Source organism: Egretta garzetta, unplaced genomic scaffold (genome assembly GCF_000687185.1).
Source record: "Egretta garzetta isolate BGI_Z169 unplaced genomic scaffold, ASM68718v1 scaffold713, whole genome shotgun sequence".
NCBI lineage: Eukaryota > Metazoa > Chordata > Aves > Pelecaniformes > Ardeidae > Egretta > Egretta garzetta.
Window position 1 is genome coordinate 1,321,467 of NW_009259104.1, and position 8,426 is coordinate 1,329,892.

Sequence of the window (8,426 nt, forward strand, 5' to 3'; positions counted from 1 at the left end):
GCATTCCTGTTTTCTGGCACTTCCACCAGGAAACAAGCCCTGCAGATTCACTGGGAGCCGGTGGGAGAGAGATGCTGCCCATGTTTCTGAGAGCTTCTGGGTCAGGCTTTGGTGCTCTGTGCCCAAGAGATGACACCCAGCACCAGAAATGAGGGGACTGGTACCATCCATCAGCCAGTCTTTATCTGTTGACACAGAGAGAGGCAAAGCACGGGGAGCGTTTCCCCACAGCTGCTCAGCGAGCGATACAGGGGTTTCCTCCTCAAACACCTTCAACCCCATCTCTACTTCTTTTCAGCTAGCTATTATTATTCTTACGGCAGCGAGTTTAGTGAGCCAAGAGAAAGTGCCAAAATCGCTACTTTCCTAGGGACAGTGGGTAAAGGGCAAGACTGCCCTGAAATTAGCAGATAAGAGCAGACCTTAACTGAAGCTTTTATCAGTTGTTTGTGTTCACCGAGGCCAGATGATTTTCAAGGAGCCGCTTAGAGATTTAAAGCGCTGATGTGACAGGAACTCTTTGATTTTAATGTTCCTGCCCTCTTCTTGCAGCCAGTGTTTATGTAAACTTGAGAAAAACTGCCACTACTGTTCATCTCCCTCATTTTTCAACCTTAATGGTAATTACATTCCACGCATGACAGGAGACTCGGCGTTGCATTCAAGACCGGGGCTGTAGCGCTGCCTTTGACACACCATTACTACGCATTAAGGCACCGTTTCATAGAGGGGGGAAAAATAACCTGTTGCAAAAGCATGGGCTGAATGAGCATTGCAAAACCATGTCATCGATTTGTGTAAGAGGTTTCAGTAAAACGCTGCAGCTTGAGATTTCCAGGGGCATCCAACAGACGGAGGCACGGCAATCTGTTTGGAATTTAATGGAAGCAAGGCTTCCAGTTTCCCTGGGCTCTGTTGAAATGCCAACCTCTAAGCTTTCCATTTAAAGTGCTGTAGATTTTTTCCCCATCTTCTGGAAGAAAGCAAGGCAATCCTCTCTGTGTGTAAGTGGGTTATGAGGTGGGAGGCATGTGTAATGTGGGTTTGTGTCTATAGGTACAGTATACAGCTCTTCCCAACCAAATCCCCTTCGTTTCTAAGCCTTTCTGCGTAAGTCCCTCAAGTTTTACACCTAATGCTTCAGTGTTAAAGCTTCTTTCAGCACTTTTTTTCATGTAAGATCTTCTTTTTTAGGGACAGCATTTCTGTTTGTCTGTGCAAGATCCCCACTGTACCTTCTTTGCTCTCAGCTTTTCTCTCAGCTGATAAATACTCTCTTTTCTCTGTGCCTTGGAAAATTCCCGTGCTACCTAATATCTGTTAGGTCTGCCCAGTCCTGCTGGAACTACAGACCTTAACAGAGGTTGCCTTTTGTTTACTGTAACAAGAAAAGATAGTTATTTTAATGTGATGCCTACTTAGCAACTAATTTCCTCCCTCTCCTTCATCTCATCTGCTTGAGACTTACTCTTCAACATACAGTCTGGTCAGTCAATAGTGTGGAGGGAGGAAAAATAAGTAATGGTTGCTAGTTCTCCAGATACAATGCTGTCTGCATGAACACCTGACTGATGGACACATATATCACATTTCTGAGACAACATAGCAAGATGCATCATTAGCAAACTCTCACAAGGTACAGCTTTTGCCTGCTTTCTGTGTCACATGCAGTCAGAGTGGTGCAAAATACATGAGCATCTTCTGAGGCATCTCATAGCCCTGAGCAACCGGTGGCAGAGCACAGAGAAGACATTTTGGTCTGGAAGTGAAGTGCATCCTCCAGCTCCCAAATATCGTTACCCATCTGAACTGCTCTCCTTCCAGCCACAGGCTAAAATAAATGGACCACAGTGAGTGATTTCAAGCAAGTCTTGACATAAAAGCATCTTTGACTCACAGTTTCAACCCTGAAACAAAGCCAACTGCTCTGGGCGAGGGTTATTTCTGTAGCACTTCAGTTTCAGCCTTGGCTCCAAGCTCCTGGAGAGGAAAAACATGATTTTACCTTGAGCAGCAGCCAGGTTATTCCCCCACCCCCAGCTCACACTGACTCCCCCACCAGCAGCCCCTCCAGGACAACCCCTGGCTGCTTCCACGGCCCCAGGCATCGCACATCTCTCCTCTCACAGTCCCTACCCTCGCCTTGCTTGCGTAGCCTCCAGCTGAGGCCAGGCCAGGCTGGTGGTCGCGGCACAGAGATCTGCTCTTAGTTAATCTTCTGCCAGGCTGATTTCTCTCCTTTGCAAGAGTCAGTAGTTGCATGTGTTGGCAAAGGAGTGCCACGGGGTGATTGGGCACCTGCATGGCTTTGTGCCAGCCTGCTTTTGGGAGTACTGAGGTGCCACAACTTCTTAAACATGTAGGCAGCTTCAAGATTATAGCAGCTTTAAAACTGTCTCCATTGACTGAGCAACTTTTTTTCTCCATCTTGGACAGCAAAATGTATGTGTGTGTGTTACAGGCCAGCAGCAGCATCTGTTGCTCTGCAAACACAGATTCCCTAGAGAGGGAAACTACAAAAAGAAAAAAAAAAAAGAAAAAAGAAAAGAATTCACCTGTATGTGTAATCTAGCCTATGCTAGGGCTGTATCCTCCTCCTAATGGAAATGGACTGTGCACCAATTATATTAGTTTTCATTCTTTAAATTACAGATTAGATTTTAAAATTCCACACTGCTTCCAAAGACCTTTTTAAAGGTCTTTTTCAGGGTTTTATCTCATGGCCCTCACAGAACTTGCTTTAGATGCCACAGGAAAAAAAAAAAATTAAACCCCAATCGATTGCTCTGGTAATGGAAATGGAAATCCTGTTGGTCCTTATTATCATGAGCCTTATTACCCTTGTCATCACCACTGCCATTACGCCATGAGGCTTTTATTCTCCAGGCATTGTGAGGAGGTTCGGCGGCAGAAGGGGCAAGCACCCAACCCTCTCCCTGCTCGGAGCTGCAGAGCCACGCTCCCATCTGTCAGTCGTTCCCTTAAGTGGCGCTTTATCTTCTCTGCCTAACAACTTACACTTTATTGTAGCTGTCTCACAGTAATGTCCCGAGATCACTGCTAAAATCAGGGATCCTCTCCAATTGCAGCCTGTGCAGATTTACGGTGAAAATTGCCCTTGCCTTGCAGAGCTTGCAATTTAAACCATCGGGACTTTCCAGGCTGGATCCCGAGTCTCTTATGATGCACAGAGACTGGCCCAGGAAGCAGGGCAGGCAGGGCACCAAGCAGTAAAAAAAATCAGTAATTTTCACTTGGAATACCCACCATCCAATTCAGGAAATGTGGTTCCCCTGAAGCAGTACACAGAAGACCACATTTCCTGTAGATGCAGAGGGTCAAATTCCATTATCCAGCCTAGATGTAAGTCCAGGTCATCTTTATCAACATTAATGGAAATTACTGGAATTTTAGGAGGACTAGTGAGAGCAGGATATAGCCCAAAGCAAATACTTTTAAAAAATGCTACATTAGTGACTTTTCTGCAAGCGTCAAAAAAAGACAGCAGGTAAGGAAATTGTGGAAGAGCATGTTGGTAATCGCATAATTTAGGTAGAATTACACTACTGAGAATGTGTATTTCTGTAGGCACGATTAAGCTGGAGTAAGTCTATGTTTTTCTCCTGAGTGACATACAGAAAACCGGAATTGGAGTGACTGTGCAGGAAGTATAAGGCATGACTGTGGCAATAGGATTAGACCAAAATATTTCCCCTCATCTAGAAATCTTGGCAGTATGAACAGTTCCCTCAGGTTCTCCAGATGACATTTTGCTCTATGGATCTACATATTTAATAGAGAAAAATACCTCAAAAAGCGTATTTCAGAAAGAGGGTTTTTTCCAACCTGAGGAACATCAGTGCTGCTGGTACTAATATGCGGCAGGACGCAAACTCCTCAAGGGAACTCCACATCTCCTGAAGGTGCTGCAATGGGCTCCCACAAAACATGCCCCTTTCCTAATACCTCCCCAAAACGCCCAAGGTCCAGCTCTCCCTGTGGTACTGTTCCTCATGTGCCACCAGTGCACAAGGAAAAGGGCACTGCTGTTTTTTGTGGGAGAGCACGGGGCTGCTGCTGGCAGAGGAGGACCACTGCTTTCACCAGGAGCGGAGTGGTGGAGTCGGGCAGGGCCTTGCAAGCACCCAGCCACTGGCATTGCAGGGCCAGAGCTGATGTCTCTGCATCACCCCGTGGTGTGCCACGGGGACTGTGCGTACCTCAGCATGGCTGCGTTGCAAAGCGTTGATGTGCCCGATGGGCTTTGGAGAGAAGGCTGGAGAAGCGGAGGAAATTGAACTCGAGCCCTATGCTTGTGTCCTGGGCTCCAGATCCTTACTTCATCTTCAGCTGGCAGCCAGACCATCTAAAAACTCTCACATCTCTCTCCTTTCTCTGTCTTATGCACCACTCACAGCCTTATTAGCTATTCCTGTTATTGCTACCTTTCTCCCATGATTGCCTTGTTCACTCCTAACAATGAGGAATGGGACTCCCTGGCACTTATCAGCTAATTGGGGCTGAATAAGGTCACAGGCTAGGCATTATCCCCACCAAACCAAAATGTGCATTGACATTCAGTGCAAACATTATCCTCTGCATGAAGCGTCCCAGCTTTAACCAGAAGCATGCCTTCCAAATTTGGCTGAAGCTGCTCTGCAAAAGCTCCATTGTGGTTCTGTCAGATCCATAGGGATAAGCTGCAAGAAAGGGCCCACAGAGGGAAACGGTGCTCTACATACTGTGTAAGCAAGTTTTCTGGCAGCCTTATTCACCCAGGCATCCAGTGGAGTGACTGTGGTTGAAAGTAGGATCATCACTAAGCACAGCAATCGCAGAGATGAACTTCTGCATTCAGTGACTCTCTCACAGCTGCACATTGCAAGAGTGATCACAGAGAGTCTGGCTGCGTGTTGGGAGTTGATTTTTCTTTTTCACAGTCTGTTTGACCAGGTTGAAAAACCTTGCTTTCAAACATTCATTTGATTCCTGAGCGGCTGTCCTCTTGAACCTTTCTAGCATCCTGCTTTTATTTGCTAATGGTCTATTTACACCACCAAAGTTATGTTGCTATGAGTATTTGAGACATGTCTATTAATCATCCTAATGCCCAAATTCATTCGCCTGTTCATGCATCACCATACCTTTTTTTGTTATTTCTGATTAATTTTATAAATCTTTCAGTCATTCAGCCAGAAAACTGAAATAATACCCTGTGACTAAGGCGACAGTCAGAGAGCAGGCTTAAGTCACGAAGTGGCTGGCTAAGAGATTTGATGGGCAAGAAGGCACGAAGTCTGATGTAAGAAGAAAACATCTTTGTGCTTCATTGAATATCACTTCCTCCGCTGCTGGGAAGCAAGACCCACAACACGGGCAGGTGTTTGCTATAGTTATGTTCTCTGGGAGATCTGGGTGCCCTGTATGGATTGCTTTGAGGATGGGTGAAGGGGTGGTGGGGACAGGGTTGGCAGGGAGGAGTCTTTCACCTTGCAGATCCCTGGTGCAAATCCTAGGATGGTTGCAGCAGTGGCTCCACAGTCTAGGGAGGAGATCTCTTGAGTACAAGGGTGGCCAGCCACTTAGGACCCAAGACCGCGTCCTGCTGTTAAAGACCTGGATTTAGCCTTTGGTGAAATGGGAAAGTCAATTCTGACAGTGGCACACAAATAAGAGCTGGAATTGTCTTTGGCTTTTGGGATTAAAGACTGTTTTCTCCTCATAGCACTGCTTTCATTTAACAGGGATGTCAGATTCTCAGGGCTGATACCTTCACACACCTGCGGAAGTCTGTAGTCTTCCTGGCCAGTGCTACTTAATATGAGTGAATAATAAGGAGTACATGAGTAGAAAGGCTCGTTGAGCTTGGGGGGTGAGTCTTAGAAGGGTATACCTGCAGCTCAGGCTGGTTGTACAGTCAAGAAAGAGTGGAGTGCAAATAACAGAGAGGATGCTTCCCTCCCTTCAGCTGCAGAGGAAAGGAGGTAGAAAAGGGGGGGGGCACTCTTCTCTGCCAGAAAATCTTCATGTGCTGATCGTTGACACTCAGATTTTAGATCTTCTGACAGAAAGCAAAGACTTAACCAATCAAGAAGATTAACAGTGATGAGGTTGAGGTTCAGCTCTGAAATGAAGTGATTTAACAGTTGGCTGTGCAAAACACTGAGCAAGAGCGTTTCCTTGTGCCTTCAGCCAAGCAGAAAATCTCTGTGAAATTATCTAAAATAACAGCATCCTTTATGAGCTTTCATCCCCACACCATATGGTTTCAGCCGGTGGAGGCTATTTCCATGCAGTACCCTTGGTGCACATGTGGGTACACAGCAGTATGTTGGAGACGGGACTGCCCACCTTTGGGCACTCACAAATTTCAGTGGACTGAAATATTCCAGGTCTAATTTCTAGTTCAGGATGATTTTTTTAAAGTCACGTAGGAAGCCTGCTTCAATTGAGAGCCAATGTAATTGAATGGGAGTTTATAACCTCGGGTGTTCTTTAGGCTGGGCTTTCAGTGAATAAAAGTGATTTCAGGTTTCCTTCAATGTCATTTGCAATTCTTATTCATTCAAAAACGAAGAGGATGGTGATGCCTATCTGTCAGTTACCCTTTCACTAGCCTTCCTGCCTTCTCCCTTCCTGTTGCCTTCAGAACATGAAATGTGCTTGCTTTTATATCTAAAAGAAGTTGATTAAAGATTCACTGTGCTTCACTGAAATGCAGGAAGGGATATTTTGCTCCTCTATCCCTTTAATTCCACGGACTGGACAATGATTATTTTTTGATTGCATGTGTTGCCTGATAGCTGTCAGAAGCAGAGATTGACCTGGGCAGTAGGGCTCCATGCCATGGCCTGGTGGAACCAAGAAGCAAAGCTTTCAGCTGTAAAAAAGGATTGGGCAGTACGCTTGAAGATGTGTCAGTTAAATTAGCTAATCAATACTACACAAAATTTGGCACTTAATTCAATACATTCTTACTGTATTTCCTTTTTGGAATTCGGTGTTTCACTAGCTCAGATTTAGGCTGCATGGACACCTACTCTTTTTAATCCCGAGGAATACATTTGGCTATACAACCCTATACATTTCCTCTGGTAGTGCAGATGAGCTGCCTCACTCAGCTGTCGTCCTCCTCCTGCCCAGTCTCAGGATGGAGCGACCCATTTCTTGCAGGACTGTTATGAACTCTGGCCAGTCATCTCTTATCGGCAAAGCATTAAGGGTAATACATTACATTATGCAAGAAGCCAGGAAGTCAGCTGGGTCTTCCTATACTACAAATATTTTGGGGAACAAGGATGAAAAAACAATATAAAAACTACCTAGTTTTTGACAACTGAGACACTACTTTCATTATTCATTTCCCTCAACATACACTTTTAACAAAAACGGCCATCTCCTGGCCACGTTGACCTCTTAATTAAAAAAAAAAGTCAAGATAACAGGAATTATCGTGACTGTGTATTATTTTGTAAGGCAAAGGGCAGAACAGATGTGAGACTACTAAAGACAGACATTTCATGCCCTGCTACTGTCAGCAAATGCTTTTTATAAAAGCCATAACAAACCAAAATAAGTCAAGTTCTTTCTTTCCTACCTGTTCACAAGGGATGTCAGTTTGCTACAGAAAGTTGTTCCACTTCCATTTATTTCCATTTTGGATACAGACAGTTGCTCCCCATCCGCTGACAACACATTTGCCACCCCATAATGATTGATAAGCCGAGCTGGGGTTTGGGAAGGGGGTCAGGATGCCCTGCTCCATCCTGCCATCCCCCCCATGCTGGCAGTGGGCTCTGGGCAAGACACGTGCGTGCAATGTGACATCCCGCCAGCCCCACGGCTCCTGCGTGGATACGTTAGCAGTGATTTGGGCTCACTTGCAGCATCAGGAGGTGGCGCATGAATTTGGTGATGGTTCCTGTCATGTCCTTTGAGGACTTCGATCAGAGCCACAGTCTGGTGTCAGTGTCCTCTCCCTCCCCAAAACCTGGTTGGGATGCTAAGTGATGCCACTGCCCCTCGCCCCCACTCCTATCCCCTAGCAGCCAGTGGAGATGGGAGATACTTGGCCCCGTTTGGTTCCCCTGCCCCGCAAGCAGTGACCCCAGCAAATATCTTCCCTGCAGCGGCGAGGCTGTGGTTTGGCTCGCACTACCAAAACACTATTGTTGGTTACAGTCTCCAGATGTCTTTCTCTGTTTACATTTCCCCCTATCAAGGCTTTTTTCTAACACCCGCAGTATCAGGGTTTGGAGGAGGCAGGGTGATGTCCTAGGACTACCTCAGACATCCATTTTCCAGCACGAGAGCTGGGGCCTTTTGATGCCAGACAGCCCTGTAGGATGTGGAGGTGATTTTCTCTCTGAATTTGCTCTCCCCATGTCTCCGGTTCAATATCTCAAACTCAGCGCCAAACTCTTTCC